Source organism: Canis lupus, chromosome 37 (assembly GCF_048164855.1).
Source record: "Canis lupus baileyi chromosome 37, mCanLup2.hap1, whole genome shotgun sequence".
NCBI lineage: Eukaryota > Metazoa > Chordata > Mammalia > Carnivora > Canidae > Canis > Canis lupus.
This window is the reverse complement of record NC_132874.1, coordinates 28,397,632-28,417,027: the sequence shown is the minus strand read 5'-3', so window position 1 is coordinate 28,417,027 and position 19,396 is coordinate 28,397,632.

Sequence of the window (19,396 nt, the reverse complement as noted above, 5' to 3'; positions counted from 1 at the left end):
GATTCGATTCGATTCTTTTAGATTCTACTTGATTTGTTTCTTTTCGATTCGTTTTGATTCGATTCTTTTTGATTCATGTCGATTCGATTCGATTCTTTTGTTTCGATTCGATTGTTTTCAATTCGAATCTTTTCGTTACATGGAATTCGATTCTTTTCGATTTGATTCTTTTTGATTTTTTTCAACGCGATTCAATTCGATTCTTTTTTTTATGATAGTCACAGAGAGAGACAGAGAGGCAGAGACACAGGCAGAGGGAGAAGCAGGCTCCATGCACCGGGAGCCCGATGTGGGATTCGATCCCGTGATTCCAGGAACGTGCCCTGGGCCAAAGGCAGGCGCTAAACCGCTGCGCCACCCAGGGATCCCTCAATTCGATTCTTTTTTATTCGAATCTATTCGATTATTTTTGATTCGATTTGATTCTATTCGTTTTTTTCGATTTGATTCGATTAGTTCCTTTTTGATTCAATTCAATTCATTTCTTCTGATTCGATTCAATTCGATTCCTTTGGGTTCGATTCAATTCTCTTGGATTCGATTCTTTTGGATTCGAATCGAGTAGATTCTTTTCATTTCGATCGGATTCATTTCAATTCGATTCTTTTCGATTCGAATGTTTTCGAATCAATTCGATACTTTTTGATTCGATTCGATTCTTTTCGTGTCGATTTGATTCTTTTCGATTCGATTCTTTTCTATTTGAATCGATTCGATTCTTTTCATTACGATTCAATTTGATTCAATTCGATTCTTTTCGATCAATTCAATTTGATTGTTTTCGATTTGATTCGATTCGATTCTTTTCTATTCTATTCAATTCGATTATTTTCCATTCGATGATGCAATTGGATTCTTTTGGATTCGATTCGATTCTTTTCGATTCGATTCGACTCGATTTCATGCTTTTTGATTAGATTCGACTAGAATTTAATCGACTGATTCAATTTGATTCTTTTCTTTTCGGTTGGATTCTTTTCTATTCGATTTTTTCTATTCAATTCGATTCTTTCAATTCAATTCGATTCTTTCAATTCGATTCGATTCAATTCTTTTCGTTTCAAATCGATTCGTTTCAATTCGAGTCTTTTCAATTTGATGCTTTTCGATTCGGTTCGATTTGATATTTTTAATTTGATTCGAGTCTTTTCGATTCGATTCGATTCTTTTCAATTCGATTCTTTTCGATTCGATTCTTTTTGATTCTATTCATTTCGATTCGATTCGATTCTTTTCAATCCGATTTGATGCTTTTCCATTTGATCTGATTTGTTTCATTTCGATTCTTTTCGATTCAATTCGATTCTTTTCGATTCCATTAAATTTGATTCGATTCTTTTCGATTCGATTAGATTCTTTTCGATTTGATTCCATTCATTTCGATTCTTTTCGATTCGATTGGATTCTTTTCGATTTGATTCAATTCTTTGGATTCGATTTGATTTGATTCTTTTCGATTCGATTCAATACGATTCTTTTCATTTCGATTCTAATCGATTCTCTTCTATTCAATTCGTTTCGATTCGTTTCGATTCGTTTCGATTTTTTCGATTCTATTCTATTCGATTCATTTTGAATCATTTCGATTTGATTCTGTTCGAGTGGTTTCTATTAGATTCTTTTCGATTTGATTCAATTCGATTCGAGTCTTTTTGATTCGAGTCTTTTCGACTCGATGCAATTCAATACGATTCTTTTAGATTCGATTCGATTCGATTGTTTTCGTTTCGATTCGACTTTTTTTGATTCGATTCTTTTCGATTCGATTGTTTTCAATTCGATGGAGTCGATTCTTTCAATTCTATGCTATTCAAAGCGATTCTTTTGTATTTGATTCGATTCGATTGTTTTCTTTTTGATTCGGTTCGATTCGTTTCTTTTCGATTCGATTCAATTCTTTTCGATTCGATTCTTTTCGATTCGATTTGATTGTTTTCGATTCTATTCTATTCTATTCTTTTGTATTCCATTCGAATCGATTCGATTTGATTGAATTCGATTCTTTTCGATTCGATTCAATTAGATTCCTTTCGATTGGGTTCAATTTGTTTCGATTCGAATCAATTTGATTCTTTTCGATTGGATTCCATTCGATTCTTTTCGATTTGATTCAATTCGATTCTTTTCGATTCTATTCATTTCGATTATTTTCGTTGAGATTAGATTCTTTTCGATTTGATTTTTTTCGATTCGAGTCGATTCATTTCGCTTATTTTGGTTAGGATCAATTCAATTCGATTCTTTTTTTTTTTAAATTTTTATTTATTTATGATAGTCACATAGAGAGAGAGAGAGAGAGAGGCAGAGACACAGGCAGAGAGAGAAGCAGGCTCCATGCAGGGAGCCCGACGTGGGATTCGATCCCGGGTCTCCAGGATCGCGCCCTGGGCCAAAGGCAGGCGCTAAACCGCTGCGCCACCCAGGGATCCCTAATTCAATTCTTTTTGATTTGATTTGATTCTATTCGATTTCTTTCGATTCTATTGTATTCTTTTCGATTCTATTCCATTCAATCCGATTCTTTTCGATTCGATTCGATTGTTTTAGATTTGATTCCCTTCTTTCGATTCTATTTGATATGATTCTTTTCGATTCGATTTGATACGATACTTTTTATTTTGATTCGAATCGATTCTCTTCGGTTCGATTCGTTTTGATTCTTTTCGATTCAATTCTATTCGAATTTTTTCGATTTGATTCGATTCGATTCTTTTAGATTCTACTTGATTTGTTTCTTTTCGATTCGTTTTGATTCGATTCTTTTTGATTCATGTCGATTCGATTCGATTCTTTTGTTTCTTTTTTTTATTTTTTTTTATTCTTTTGTTTCGATTCGATTCTTTTCAATTCGAATCTTTTCGTTACATGGAATTCGATTCTTTTCGTTTGATTCTTTATGATTTTTTTCAACGCGATTCAATTCGATTCTTTTTTTATGATAGTCACAGAGAGAGAGAGGCAGAGACACAGGCAGTGTGAGTAGCAGGCTCCATGAACCGGGTGCCCGATGTGGGATTCGATCCCGGGTCTCCAGGAACGCGCCCTGGGCAAAGGCAGGCGCTAAACCGCTGCGCCACCCAGGGATCCCTCAATTCGATTCTTTTTTATTCGAATCTATTCGATTCTTTTTGATTCGATTTGATTCTATTCGATTTTTTTCGATTTGATTCGATTAGTTCCTTTTTGATTCATTTCAATTCATTTCTTTTGATTCAAATCAAGTCGATTCTTTTGGATTCGATTCGATTCTTTTGGATTCGATTCTTTTGGATTCGAATCGAGTAGATTCTTTTCATTTCGATCGGATTCATTTCAATTCGATTCTTTTCGATTCGAATGTTTTCGAATCAATTCGATACTTTTTGATTCGATTCGATTCTTTTCGTGTCGATTTGATTCTTTTCGATTCGATTCTTTTCTATTTGAATGGATTCGATTCTTTTCATTTCGATTCGATTTGATTCAATTCGATTCTTTTCGATCAATTCAATTTGATTGTTTTCGATTTGATTCGATTCGATTCTTTTCGATTCGATTCGACTCGATTTCATGCTTTTTGATTCGATTCGACTAGAATTTAATCGACTGATTCAATTTGATTCTTTTCCTTTCGGTTCGATTTTTTCTATTCGATTTTTTTCTATTCAATTCGATTCTTTCAATTCAATCCGATTCTTTCAATTCGATTCGATTCGATTCTTTTCGTTTCAAATCGATTCGTTTCAATTCGAGTCTTTTCAATTCGAATCTTTGCGATTCGATTTGATTTGATATTTTTAATTCGATTCGAGTCTTTTCGATTCGATTCGATTCTTTTCAATTCGATTCTTTTCGATTCGAGTCTTTTTGATTCGATTCATTTCGATTTGATTCGATTCTTTTCAATTGGATTTGATGCTTTTCCATTTGATCTGATTTGTTTCATTTCGATTCTTTTCGATTCAATTCGATTCTTTTCGATTCCATTAAATTTGATTCGATTCTTTTCGATTCGATTAGATTCTTTTCGATTTGATTCCATTCAGTTCGATTCTTTTCGATTCGATTGGATTCTTTTCGATTTGATTCAATTCTTTTGATTCGATTTGATTTGATTCTTTTCGATTCGATTCAATACGATTCTTTTCATTTCGATTCTAATCGATTCTCTTCGATTCAATTCGTTTCGATTCGTTTCGATTCTATTCGAATTTTTTCGATTCTATTCTATTCGATTCATTTTGAATCATTTCGATTTGATTCTGTTCGAGTGGTTTCTATTAGATTCTTTTCGATTTGATTCAATTCGATTCGAGTCTTTTTGATTCGAGTCTTTTCGACTCGATTCAATTCAATACGATGCTTTTAGATTCGATTCGATTCGATTGTTTTCGTTTCGATTCGACTTTTTTTGATTCGATTCTTTTCGATTCGATTGTTTTCAATTCGATTGATTCGATTCTTTTCAATTCTATGCTATTCAAAGCGATTCTTTTGTATTTGATTCGATTCGATTGTTTTCTTTTTGATTCGGTTCGATTCGTTTCTTTTCGATTCGATTCAATTCTTTTCGATTCGATTTGATTCTTTTCGATTCTATTCTATTCTATTCTTTTGTATTCCATTCGAATCGATTCGTTTTGATTGAATTCGATTCTTTTCGATTCGATTCAATTAGATTCTTTTCGATTGGATTCAATTTGTTTCGATTCGAATCAATTTGATTCTTTTCGATTGGATTCCATTCGATTCTTTTCGATTTGATTCAATTCGATTCTATTCATTTCGATTATTTTCGTTGAGATTAGATTCTTTTCGATTTGATTTTTTTCGGTTCGAGTCGATTCATTTCGCTTATTTTGGTTAGGATCAATTCAATTCGATTCTTTTTGATTTGATTTGATTCTATTCGATTTCTTTCGATTCTATTGTATTCTTTTCAATTCGATTCCATTCAATCCGATTCTTTTCGATTCGATTCGATTGTTTTAGATTTGATTCCATTCTTTCGATTCTATTTGATATGATTCTTTTCGATTCGATTTGATACGATACTTTTTATTTTGATTCGAATCGATTCTCTTCGGTTCGATTCGTTTTGATTCTTTTCGATTCAATTCTATTCGAATTTTTTCGATTTGATTCGATTCGATTCTTTTAGATTCTACTTGATTTGTTTCTTTTCGATTCGTTTTGATTCGATTCTTTGTTTTTTAAGATTTTATTTATTTATTTATTTATTTATTTATTTATTTATTTATTCATGAAAGACTGAGAGATAGAGAGAGCCAGAAACAAAGGCAGAGGGAGAAGCAGGCTCCATGCACCGGGAGCCCGACGTGGGACTCGATCCCGGGTCCCCAGGATCACGCCCTGGGCCAAAAGCAGGCGCCAAACCGCTGCGCCACCCAGGGATCCCTGATTCGATCTTTTTGATTCATGTCGATTCGATTCGATTCTTTTGTTTCGATTCGATTCTTTTCAATTCGAATCTTTTCGTTACAAAGAATTCGATTCTTTTCGATTTGATTCTTTATGATTTTTTTCAACGCGATTCAATTCGATTCTTTTTTTTATGATAGTCACAGAGAGAGACAGAGAGGCAGAGACACAGGTAGAGGGAGAAGCAGGCTCCATGCACCAGGAGCCCGATGTGGGATTCGATCCCGGGTCTCCAGGATCGCGCCCTGGGCCAAAGGCAGGCGCTAAACCGCTGCGCCACCCAGGGATCCCTCAATTCGATTCTTTTTTATTCGAATCTATTCGATTCTTTTTGATTCGATTTGATTCTATTCGAGTTTTTTCGATTTGATTCGATTAGTTCCTTTTGATTCAATTCAATTCATTTCTTTTGATTCAATTCAATTCGATTCTTTTGGATTCGATTCGATTCTTTTGGATTCGATTCTTTTGGATTCGAATCGAGTAGATTCTTTTCATTTCGATCGGATTCATTTCAATTCGATTCTTTTCGATTCGAATGTTTTGGAATCAATTCGATACTTTTTGATTCGATTCGATTCTTTTCGTGTCGATTTGATTCTTTTCGATTCGATTCTTTTCTATTTGAATCGATTCGATTCTTTTCATTTCGATTCGGTTTGATTCAATTCGATTCTTTTCGATCAATTCAATTTGATTGTTTTCGATTTGATTCGATTCGATTCTTTTCGATTCTATACAATTCGATTAGCTTCCATTCGATGATGCAATTGGATTCTTTTCGATTCGAGTTGATACGATTCGATTCTTTTTGATTAGATACAATTCGATTCTTTTCGATTCGATTCGATTCTTTTCGATTCGATTCGACTCGATTTCATGCTTTTTGATTCAATTCGACTAGAACTTAATCGACTGATTCAATTTGATTCTTTTCTTTTCGGTTCGATTCTTTTCTATTCGATTTTTTTCTATTCAATTCGATTCTTTCAATTCCATTCGATTTGATTCGTTTCTTTTCGTTTCAAATCGATTCGTTTCAATTCGAGTCTTTTCAATTCGATTCTTTTCGATTCGATTCGATTTGATATTTTTAATTTGATTCGAGTCTTTTCGATTCGATTCGATTCTTTTCGATTTGATTCCATTCAGTTCGATTCTTTTCGATTCGATTGGATTCTTTTCGATTTGATTCAATTCTTTCGATTCGATTTGATTTGATTCTTTTCGATTCGATTCAATACGATTTTTTTCATTTCGATTCTAATCGATTCTCTTCGATTCATTTCGTTTCGATTCGTTTCGATTCTATTCGATTTTTTTCGATTCTATTCTATTCGATTCATTTTGAATCATTTCGAATTGATTCTGTTCCAGTGGTTTCTATTAGATTCTTTTCGATTTGATTCAATTCGATTCTAGTCTTTTTGATTCGAGTCTTTTCGACTCGATTCAATTCAATACGATTCTTTTAGATTCGATTCGATTTGATTGTTTTCGTTTCGATTCGACTTTTTTTGATTCGATTCTTTTCGATTCGATTGTTTTCAATTCGATTGATTCTAGAGTGGTATCAGATTCACCTTGTCTAGGTTACATCCAGATGGGGACCAGAGTCACCATGTCAGGCTGAGGCCCAGAGGGGATTAAGAGTCATCATGTCCAGGTGAGGCTCAGGTGTGGAACCGAGTATCCAGATCATAATGGTCCTCAGGTGAGGACCAGAGTCACCAGATCTGGGTGAGGCCCAGTTAGGATCAAAGTCACAAGTTCCAGGTGAGGCCAAGAAGGAGTCCACTGCAATCAGGTCCAGGTGGGCAACAAATTCACCAGGACTGGGTGAGGCCCAGTTGGGGACCAGATTCACCAGGTCCAGGTGACTTCCAGGTGGTGACCAGACTTACCAGTTCCGGGTGAGGACCAGGTAAGCCCAAGATTCAACAGGTCCCCGTGAGGCCCACGTGGAGACCTGTGTCACCAGGTATGTGTGAGGCCCAGGTGGCAACCCCACTCCCCAGGTCAAGGTGAGGCCAACCTGCAGGCCATGCTGTGGAACCATGTCCCGATGATGCCCAGGTAGGGACCAGAGTCACCAGGTGCAAATGAGGCCCAGATGGAGCAAATTCACTAGGTCCAGGTGAGGCCCAGTTGAGGACCATAGTTACCAGATATTGTTGAGGCGTAGAAGGATACCAGAATCACCTGGTCCAGGTGACATCGAGATGGGGACCAGAGTCACCAGGTCAGGGTGAGGCCCAGACAGGTTCAAGAGTAATCATGTTCAGGTGAGGCTCAGGTGTGGAACAGAGTCACCAGGTACCAAGGATGCCCAGGTGAGGACCAGAGTCACCAGGTCTGGGTGTCGCCCAGATAGGATCAGAGTCACCAGTTCCAGGTGAGGCCAAGAAAGAGTCCACAGCAATCAGGTCCAGGTGGGGAACAAAGTCAACAGGACTGGGTGAGGCCCAGTTGGGGAACAGATTCACCAGGTCCAGGTGAGGCCCAGGTGGTGACCAGAGTCCCCGGGTCTGGGGGAGTATCAGGTAAGGAGAAGATTCACCAGGTCCAAGAGGCCCCTGTGGGGACTGGAGTCACCAGGTATGGGTGAGGCCCAGGTAGCAACCCCACTCACCAGGTGCAGGTGAGGCCAAGCTGCAGGCCAGAGTCACTAGATACAGGTGAGACCTTAGTGGGGACCGGAGTCACAAGGTAAAAGTGAGTCTACAAGAACACCACCGTCACCAGGTCCAGGTGTGATTCATGTGGGAACGAGAGTCACCAGGTCCAGGTGAGACCCAGGTGGGGACCACAGTCAACAGGACCAGATTTAGGCCTAGGTGGGGAGCCAGAGTCATCAGGACCAGTTGAGGCCAAAGTGTGGAGCAAAGTTATCATGTCCAGCTGAGGCGCAGGTGGGGAACACAGTAACCATGTCCCATTGATGCCAGGTGGGAAAAGAGTCACAAGGTCCAGGCGAGGCCTAAGTGAGGAGTAGATTCACCAGTCCTGTTGAGGCCCAGTTGAGGACCAATGTCCCCAGCTCTGGGTGAGTCCCAGAGGGGGAACAGAGTCACCCGGTTCTGGTGATATCCAGGTGGGGACCAGAGTCGCCACATCAGGGTGAGGCCCAGAGGGGGACGAGAATCACTAGGTCCAGGTGAGGCCGCGATGTGGAACTGAGAAACCAGGTCTCATGATGCCCATATGAGGACCTGAGTCACCAGGTCCAGGTGAGGTCCCTGTGGGAACGAGTCACCTCGTCCCGGTGAGGGCCAGGTGGGACCACAATCACCAGTTCCAGGTGAGACCCAGGTATATAAGGGAGTATCCAGGTCCCAATGATGCCTAGGTAAGGACCAGAGTCAACAGGTCCAGTAGAGGTTCAAATATGGATCAGAGTCATTGTTTTTCAGGTGAGGCCAGATGGAGACCACAGGAACCAGGTCCAGGATACCCCCATATGGGAACCAGAGCCACCAGATCCAGGTGAGGTCCAGGTAGGACCACAGTCACAAGGTGCTGGTGAGGCGCAGGCGGCAACAGGATTCACCAAGTCCAGGTGAGGACCAGGTGGCGAATAGTCACCACATCCAGATGCGGACCAGCTAAGGACCAGATTCACCAGGCCCAAGTGAAGCCCAAGGGGTGACCAGAGTCACCAGGTAAGGGTTAGGCCCAGAGGGGGAACCAGAGTAACCAGTTTAGTTTGAGGCCCAGAATGGGTCCAGAGTTCCCTGGTCAAATTGAGGCCCAGGTGTGGAATAGAGTATCCAGGTACCAATGATGCCTGGGTGAGGACCAGAGTCACTAAGGCCATGCAGGCCCAGATGGGGAACAGAATCACTAGGTCCTGGTGAGGCATAGAATAAGACCACAGTCAGCAGTATCAGGTGAGCCACTTGTGGGAACCAGAGCCACTCAATCCAACTGAGTCCCAGGTCCATGTGAAGCCCACGTGAGGACCAGATTCATTAGGTCGAATTGAGGCATATCTGGGGACAAGAGTCACCAGGTCTGGGTGCGGGCTAGGTGGGGCAAGATTCAGCAGTTCTGAGTTAGGTCAAAGTGGGGACGAGAGACACCAAGTTGAGGTGAGGCCAAACTGAGGACCAGAGTCACCAGATCCACATGAGGTCCATGTTGGAAAGGAGTCACCAGGTCCAGGAGAGGTCCTGGGGTGGACCAGAGTCTCCAGATCCACGTGAGGTCCATGTTGGAAAGAGAGTCACCAGGTCCAGGAGAGGTCCAGGTGGGGAACAGAGTCACCAGTTCCAGGTGAAGTCCAGGTTGGGACGAGAGCCACCAGATCCAGGTGATTCCAGGTGGGGATCAGAGTCACAAGATTCAGGTGAAGCCCAGGTGGGGACCAGAGTCACTAGGTCCAGATGAGGCCCAGGTGAGGACCAGAGTTACAAGGTACACGTGAGGCCCCGGTGGGGATCAGAGGCAACAGGTCCATGTGAGGCCGGCTTGGGGACCATGGTCAACATGTCTACATGAGGCCCAGGTGTGGAACACAGTAAGCAGGTCCAGGTGAGTCCCCCGTGCCGAAAAGAGTCACCACGTCCAGGTGAGTCCCAGGTGTGAATCAGGATCACAAGGTACAGGAGAGGACCTTGTAAGATCCAGAGTCAACATTTCGAGGTCTGGCGTAGGTGGAAACCAGGGTCAGCAGGTCCAAGTCCGGCCAAAGTGGGGTTCACAGTCTCTAGGGCACGGTGACACCCAGAGGGGGACCAGAGTGACCTGTTCCAGGTGAGGTCCAGTTGTGGAACACAGTCACCGGGTCCCAATTTTGCCCAGTTGAGGACCATGGTCAACAGGGCCAGGTGAGGCCCAGATGGGGACTGGAGTCCCCAAATCCAGGTGAAGCCCAGGTGGGGACCACAGTCACCAGATCCAGGGTAGTCTCAGGTGCATACCAGAATCACCAGGTCCAGGTGAGTTGCCGGTGGCAACCACACTCACCAGGTCCCGGTGAGGCCCTGGTGGGGACCAAGGTGATGAGGTACATGAGAAGCTATAAACACTGCATCCACCAGGTCCACATGATGTCCATGTGGGAAGGAGAATCACCAGTTACAGGTGAGGACCAGATGGGGATCCGACTCACCATGTCCAGGTGAGGCCCAGATATGAACCAGTGTCACCATGTCCAGGTGTGGCCCAGGTGAAGACCAGAGTTAATAGGTCCGGCTGGGTCACTGTTAGTGAACAGTGTAACCATATCCTGATGCTACCCAGGTGGGTACCAGAGACACCAGGTCCTGGTGAGGCCCAGTTGGGACCAGAGACATGAGGTCCAGGTGAGGTCCCGATGGGAACCAGTCACCAGGTCAGGTGAGGCCATGCATAGCATCAGAGTCACCAGTTACAGGTGAGGCCCAGGTGGAGCCAGAGTCACCTGGAACAGAAGAGGCCAAAGTCAGACCAGAGATACCAGTATGAGGTCAGTCCCAGTGGGGAATAGAATAACCATGTCTCTATGATGCCCAGGTAGAACCAGAGTCACCAGTTCCAGATGAGGCCCTGGTGGGGAGCTAATCACTAGGTCCCGGTGAGGCCCAGTTGAGGACAAGAGTCACAAGGTCAAGTTGAGGCCTAGATGGGTACCAGATTCACCTGGTCTAGGTGACATCCAGATAGAGACCAGTGTCACCATGTCAGGGTGAGGCCCAGAGGGGATCCAGAGTCATCATGTCCAGGTGAGGCTCAGGTGTGGAACAGAGTATCCAGGTCATAATGGTCCACAGGTGAGGACCAGAGTCACCAGATCTGGGTGAGGCCCAGTTAGGATCAGAGTCACCAGTTCTAGCTGAAGCCAAGAAGGAGTCAACAGCAATCAGGTCCAGGTGGGAAACAAAGTCACCAGGACTGGATGAGGCCCAGATGGGGACCAGATTCACCAGGTCCAGGTGAGGCCGAGGTGGTGACCAGAGTCCCAGGGTGTGGGAGAGGACCAGGTAAGAAACAGATTCACCAGGTGCAAGACGCCCATGTGGGGACCCGAGTCACCAGGTATGGGTGAGGCCCAGGTGGCAACCCCACTCACCAGGTCCAGGTGAGGCCAACCTGCAGGCCATGCAGAGGAACTATGTCCCGATGATGCCCACGTAGGGAACAGAGTTACCAGGTCCATCTGAGGACAACCTGCAGTCCATGCAGTGGAACCATGTCCCGATGATGCCCAGGTAGGGACCAGAGAAACCAGGTCCAAATGAGGCCCAGATGGAGCAAATTCACTTGATCCAGGTGAGGCCCACATTAGGACCAGAGTCACCAGATTTGGTTGATGCCTAGAGGGGTACAAGAATCACCTCGTCCAGGTGACATGCAGATGGGAACCAGAGTCACCAGGTCAGGGAGAGGCCCAGAGAGGTTCTAGAGTCATCATGTCCAGGTGAGGCTCAGGTGAGGAACAGTGTCACCAGGTACCATGATGCCCAGGTGAGGACCAGAGTCACCAGATCTAGGTGACGCGCAGATAGGATCAGAGTCACCAGTTCCAGGTGAGGCCAAGAAAGAGTCCACAGCAATCAGGTCCAGGTGCGGAACAAAGTCCCCAGGACTGGGTGAGGCCCAGATGGGGACCAGATTCACCAGGTCCAGGTGAGGCCCAGGTGGGTCCAGAGTCCCTGGGTCTGGGATAGTACCAGGTAAGGACCAGATTCACCAGGTCCAAGAGGCCCACGTGGGGACCTGAGTCACCAGGTATGGGTGAGGCCCAGGTGGCAAACCCTCTCACCAGTTCAAGGTGAGGCCAACCTGCAGGCCATGCTGAGGAACCGTGACCCGATGATGCCCAGGTAGGGACCAGAGTTACCAGGTTCATGTGAGGCCAACCACAGGCCATGCATTGGAACCATGTCCCGATGATGCCCAGGTAGGGACCAGAGTCACCAGGTCCAAATTAGGCCCAGATGGAGCATATTCACTAGGTTCAGGTGAGGCCCAATTGAGGACCAGAGGCACCAGAAATGGTTGAGGCCTAGAGGGGTACCAGAATCACCTGGTCCAGGTGATATCCAGATGGGGACCAGAGTCACCAGGTCAGGGTGAGGCCCAGCCAGGTTCCAGAGTCATCATGTCCAGGTGAGGCTCAGGTGTCGAACAGAGTCACCAGGTACAAATGATGCCCAGGTTAGGACCAGAGTCACCAGGTCTGAGTGACGCGCAGATAGGATCAGAGTCACCAGATCCAGGTGAGGCCCTAGTGGGGACCGGAGACATCAGGTAAATGTGAGACTACAAGAACACCACAGTCATCAGGTCCAGTGTGATTCATGTGGGAATGAGAGTCACACGTCCAGGTGAGACCCAGGTGGGGACCACAGTCACCAGGTCCAGATTGAGGCCTAGATGGGGGGACCAGAATCATCAGGATCAGTTGAGGCCAAAGTGTGGAGCAAAGTTATCATGTCCAGGTGAGGCCCAGGTGGGGAACAGAGTAACCATGTCCCATTGATGCCAGGTGGGAAAAGAGTCAGAAGGTCCAGAAGAGGCATAAGTGAGGAGTAGATTCACCAGCTCCTGTTGAGGCCCAGTTGAGTGCCAGTGTCCCCAGCTCCGGGTGATTCCCAGAGGGGGACCATAGTTACCCGGTTCTGGTGATATCCAGGTGGGGACCAGAGTCACCACGTCAGAGTGAGGCCCAGAGTGGGACGAGAATCACTAGGTCCACGGGAGGCCCCGATGTGGAACTGAGAAACCAGGTCCCATGATGCCCATATGAGGATCTGAGTCACCAGGTCCAGGTGAGGTCCCTGTGGGAACCAGTCACCTCATCCAGGTGAGGCCCATGTGGGACACAGTCACCAGGTCCAGGTGAGGCCCAGGTATATAAGAGTGTACCCAGGTCCCAATGATGCCCAAGTAAGTACCAGAGTCAACAGGTCCAGGAGAGGCCCAAATATGGAACAGAGTCATTGTGTTCCAGGTGAGGCCAGATGGAGACCACAGGAACCAGGTCCAGGAGAGCCCCATATGGGAACCAGAGCCACCAGATCCAGGTGAGGTCCAGGTGGGACCACAGTCACAAGGTCCAGGTGACGCGCAGGTGGCAACAGGATTCACCAAGTCCAGGAGAGGCCCAGGTGGCGACCAGTCACCAGACCCAGGTTCGGACATCTAAGGACCAGATTCACCAGGCCCAAGTGAAGCCCAAGGGGTGACCAGAGTCACCAGGTAAGGGTGAGGCCCAGAGGGGGAACCAGAGTAACCAGTTTAGTTTGAGGCCCCGAATTGGACCAGAGATCCCTGGTCAAAGTGAGGCCCAGGTGTGGAATAGAGTATCCAGGTCCCAATGATGGCTGAGTGAGTACCAGAGTCACTAGGCCCATGCAGGCCCTGATGGGGAACAGAATCACTAGGTCCTGATGAGTCATAGAATAAGACCACAGTCAGCAGTATCAGGTGAGCCCCTTGTGGAAACCAGAGCCACTCTATCCAGCTGAGTCCCAGGTCCATGGGAGGCCCACGTGAGTAACATATTCATCAGGTCGAAATGAGGCATAGCTGGGGACAAGAGTCACCAGGACTGGGTGCGGCCTAGGTGGGGCAAGATTCAGCAGTTCTGAATTAGGTCAAAGTGGGGACGAGAGACGCCAGGTCCAGGTGAGGCCAAACTTAGGACCAGAGTCACCATATCCAGTTGAGGTCCATGTTGGAATGAGAGTCACCAGGTCCAGGAGAGGTCCAGGTGGGGACCAGAGTCACCAGATCCAGGTGAAACCCAGGTGGGGATCAGAGTCACTAGGTCCAGATGAGGCCCAGGTGAGGACCAGAGTTATCAGGTACACGAGAGGCCCCGGTGGGGATCAGAGGCCACAGGTCCATGTGAGGCCGGCTTGGGGACCATGGTCAACAGATCTACTTGAGGCCCAGGGTGGAACACAGTAAGCAGGTCCAGGTGAGTTCCCAGTGGTGACAGGAATGACCACGTCCAGGTGAGGCCCAGGTGGGGACCACGATCATCAGGTCCCGGGGAGACCCTTGAAAGAACCAGAATCAACAGTTCGAGGTCAGGGGCAGGTGGCAACGAGGGTCAGCAGGTCCAAGTAAGGCCAAAGTGGGGTTCACAGTCACTAGGGCACGGTGAGGCACAGAGGGGGACCAGAGTCACTTGGACCAGGTGAGGTCCAGTTGTGGAACACAGTCACCGGGTTCAGGTGAGGCCCAGGTATATAAGGGAGTATAGAGGTCCCAATGATGCCCAGGTAAGGACCAGAGTCAACAGGTCCAAGATACGCACGTGCGGACCTGAGTCACCAGGTATGGGTTAGGCCCAGGTGGCAACCGCACTAACCAGGTCCAGGTGAGGCCAACCTGCAAGCCAGAGTCACCAGATCCAGGTGAGGTCCTAGTGGGGACCGGAGTCACCAGGTAAATGTGAGTCTACAAGAACACCACATTCACCAGGTCCAGGTGTGGTTCATGTGGGAACGAGAGTCACCATGTCCAGGTGAGACCCAGGTGGGGACCACAGTCACCAGGTCCAGATTGAGGCCTAGGTGGTGGGACGAGAGTCATCAAGACCAGTTGAGGCCAAAGAGTGGAGCAAAGTTATCATGTCCAGGTGAGGCCCAGGTGGGGAACAGTGTAACCATGCCCCATTGATGCCAGGTGGGAAAAGAGTCACAGGTCCAGACGAGGCCTGAGTGAGGAGTAGATTCACCAGGTCTTGTTGAGGCCCAGTTGAGGACCAGTGTCCCCAGCTCCGGGTGAGTCCCAGAGGGGGACCAGAGTCACACGATTTTGGTGATATCCAGGTGGGGACCAGGGTCACCACGTCAGGGTGAGGCCCAGAGTGGGACGAGAATCACTAGGTCCAGGTGAGGCCCCGATGTGGAACTGAGAAACCAGGTCCCATGATGCCCATATGAGGACCTGAGTCACCAGGTCCAGGTGAGCTCCCTGTGGGAACCAGTCACCTCGTCCAGGTGAGGCCCAGGTGGGACCACAGTCACCAGGTCCAGGTGAGGCCCAGGTATATAAGAGAGTATCGAGGTCCCAATGATGCCCAGGTAAGGACCAGAGTCAACAGGTCCAGGAGAGGCCCAAATATTGTTCAGAGTCATTGTGTTCCAGGTGAGGCCAGTTGGAGCCCACAGGAACCAGGTGCAGGAGAGCCCCATATGGGAACCAGAGCCATCAGATCCAGGTGAGGTCCAGGTGGGACCACAGTCACAAGGTCCAGGTGATGCGCAGGTGGCAACAGGATTCACCAAGTCCAGGTGAGGCCCAGGTGGCGACCAGTCACCAGATCTAGGTGCAGACCAGCTAAGGACCAGATTCACCAGGCCCTATTAAAGCCCAAGGGGTGACCAGAGTCACCAGGTAAGGGTGAGGCCCAGAGGGGAACCAGAGTAACCAATTTAGTTTGAGGCCCAGAATGGGACCAGAAGTCCCTGTTCAAAGTGAGGCACAGGTGTGGAATAGAGTATCCAGAGTGAGGATCTTTGGGTCCATCATCCAATGATGCCTGGGTGAGGACCAGAGGCACTAGGGCCATGCAGGCCCACTTGGGGAACAGAAGTACTAGGTCCTGGTGTGGCATAGAATAAGACCACAGTCAGCAGTATCAGGTGAGCCCCTTGTGGGAACCAGAGCCACTTTATCCAGCTGAGTCCCAGGTCCAGCTGAGTGCCAGGTCCATATGAGGCCCACGTGAGGACCAGATTCATCAGGTCGAATTGAGGTATAGCTGGGGACAAGAGTCACCAGGTCTGGGTGCGGTATAGGTGGGGCATGATTCAGCAGTTCTGAGTTAGGTCAAAGTGGGGACGAGAGACACCAGGTCCAGGTGAGGCCAAACTGAGGACCAGAGTTACCAGATCCAGGTGAGGTCCATGTTGGAAAGAGAGTCACCAGGTCCGGGAGAGCTCCACGTGGGGACTAGAGTCACCAGATCCAGGTGAAGTACAGGTAGGGACCAGAGTCACCAGATACAGGTGAAGCACAGTTGGGGACCAGAGTCCCTAGGTCCAGATGAGGTCCAGGTGAGGACCAGAGTTACCAGGGACACCTGAGGCACCGGTGATGATCAGAGGCAACAGGTCCATGTGAGGCCGGCTTCGGGACCATGGTCAACAGATCTACTTGAGGCCCAGGTGTGGAACACAGTAAGCAGGTCCAGGTGAGTCCCCGGTGGTGACAAGAGTCACCACGTCCAGGTGAGGCCCAGGTGGGGACCAGGATCACCAGGTACAGGGGAGGCCCTTGAAAGAACCAGAGTCAACACGTCGAAGTCAAGCGCAGGGGGCAACCAGGGTAAGCAGGTCAAAGTCAGGCCAAAGTGGGGTTCACAGTCATTAGGGCACGGTGAGACCCAGAGTGGGACCAGAGTCACCTGGTCCAGGTGAGGTCCATTTGTGGAACACAGTCACTGGGCCCCAATTTTGCCGAGGTGAGGACCATGATGAACAGGGCCAGGTGAGGCCCAGATGGGGACCGGAGTCCCCAAATCCTGGTGAAGACCAGGTGGGGACCACGGTCACCAGATCCAGGGTAGTCTCAGGTGCAGACCAGTATCACAAGGTCCAGGTGTTGTGCAGGTGGCAACCACACTCACCAGGTACCGTTGAGGCCCTGGTGGGGACCAGAGTCACAAGGTACATGAGAAGCTAGAAACACTGCAGCCACCAGGTCCACATGATGTCCATGTGGGAACGAGAATCACCAGTTACAGGTGAGGACCAGGTGGAGATCCGACTCAGCATGTCCAGGTGAGACCCAAGTGGGAACCAGTGTCACCATGTCCAGGTGTGTCCCAGGTGAAGACCAGAGTTAATAGGTCCGGCAGGGTCACTGTTAGTGAACAGTGTAACCATATCCTGATGCTACCCTGGTTGTTACCAGAGACACCAGGTCCTGGTGAGGCCCAGGTGGGACCAGAGACATGAGGTCCAGGTGAGGTCCCGATGGTAAACACTCACCAGGTCTGGTGAGGCCACGCTTTGGATCAGAGTCACCAGTTACTGGTGAGGCCCAGGTGGAGCCAGAGTCACCTGGTCAGAAGAGGCCAAAGTCAGGACCAGAGTTACCAGGATCACTTCTGTCCCAGTTGTGAATAGAGTAACCATGTACCGATGATGCCCAGGTAGAACCAGAGTCACCAGGTCCAGATGAGGAGCAGGTGGGGAGCATATTCACTAGGTCTCGGTGAGGCCCAGATGAGGACCAGAATCCCCAGGTCTAGTTGAGGCCTGGAGGGGTACCAGATTCACCTGGTCCTGAGACATCCAGATGGGGACCAGAGTCACCATGACAGGGTGTGGCCCAGAGGGGATCCAGAGTCATCATGCCCAGGTTAGGCTCAGGTGTAGAACAGAGATCCAGGTCATAATGGTCCACAGGTGAGGACCAGAGTCACCAGATCTGTGTGAGGCCCAGTTAGGATCAGAGTCACCAGTTCCAGGTGAGGACAAGAAGGAGTCCACAGAAATCAGGTCCAGGTGGGGAACAAAGTAACGAGGACTGGGTGAGGCCCAGATGGGGACGAGATTCACTGGTCCAGGTGATTCCCAAGTGGTGACTAGAGTTACCAGTTCCGGTGAGGACGAGGTAAGGACAAGATTCACCAGGTCCAAGTGAGGCCCACGTCGGGACCTGTGTCACCAGGTATGGGTGAGGCCCAGGTGGCAAACGCACTCACCAGGGCCAGGTGAGGCATACGTGCAGGCCATGCAGAAGAACCGGGTCCCGATGATGCCCAGGGAGGGTCCAGAGTTACCAGGTCTAGGTGAGTCCAACCTGCAGGCCATGCAGTGGAATCATGTCCCGATGTTGCCCAGGTAGTGACCAGAGTCACCAGGTCCAAATGAGGCCCAGATGGAGCATATTCACTAGGTACAGGTGAGGCCCAGTTGAGGACCAGAGTCACCAGAAATTGTTGAGGCCTAGAGGGGTACCAGAATCACCTGGTCCAGGTGATATCCAGATGGGGACCAGAGTCACTAGGTCAGGGTGAGGCCCAGAGGGGATCCAGAGTCATCATGTCCAGGTGAGGTTCAGGTGTGGAACAGAGTCACCAGGTACCAATGATGCCCAGGTGAGGACCAGAGCCACCAGATCTGGGTGACGCGCAGATAGGATCAGAGTCTCCAGTTCCAGGTGAGGCCAAGAAAGAGTCCACAGCAATCAGGTCCAGGTGGGGAACAAAGTCACCATGACTGGGTAAAGCGCAGACCGGACCAGATTCACCAGGTCCAGGTGAGGCCCAGTTGTTGACCAGAGTTCCCGGGTCTGGGAGAGGACCAGGTAAGGGCCAGATTCACCACACCCAAGTGAAGCCCAAGGGGTGACTAGAGTCACCAGGTAAGGGTGAGGATCAGAGGGGGAACCAGAGTAACCAGTTCATTTTGAGGCCCAGAATGGGACCAGAGGTCCCTGGTCAGAGTGAGGCCCAGACGTGGAATAGAGTATCCAGGTCCCATGATGCCTGAGTGAGGACCAGATTCACTAGGGCCATGCAGGCCCAAATGGGGAACAGAATCACTAGGACCTGGTGAGGCATAGAATAAGACCACAGTCAACAGAATCAGGTTAGCCCCTTGTGGGAACCAGAGCCACTCTCTCCAGCTGAGTCCCAAGTCCATGTAAGGCCCACGTGAAGACCAGATTAATCAGGTGGAATTGAGGCATAGCTGGGGAAAAGAGTCACCAGGTCTGGGTGCGGGCTAGGTGGGGCAAGATTCAGAAGTTCTGAGTTAGGTCAAAGTGGGGACGAGAGACGCCAGGTCCAGGTGAGGCCAAACTGAGGATCAGAGTCACCAGATCCAGGTGAGGTCTATGTTGGAAAGAGAGTCACCAGGTCCAGGAGAGGTCCAGTTGGGGACCAGAGTCACCAGATCCAAGTGAAGTCCAGGTGCGGACCAGAGTCACCAGATCCAGGTGAAGCCCAGGTGGAGACCAGACTCAATAGGTCCAGATGAGGCCCAGGTGAGGACCAGATTTACCAGGTACAGGTGAGGCCCGG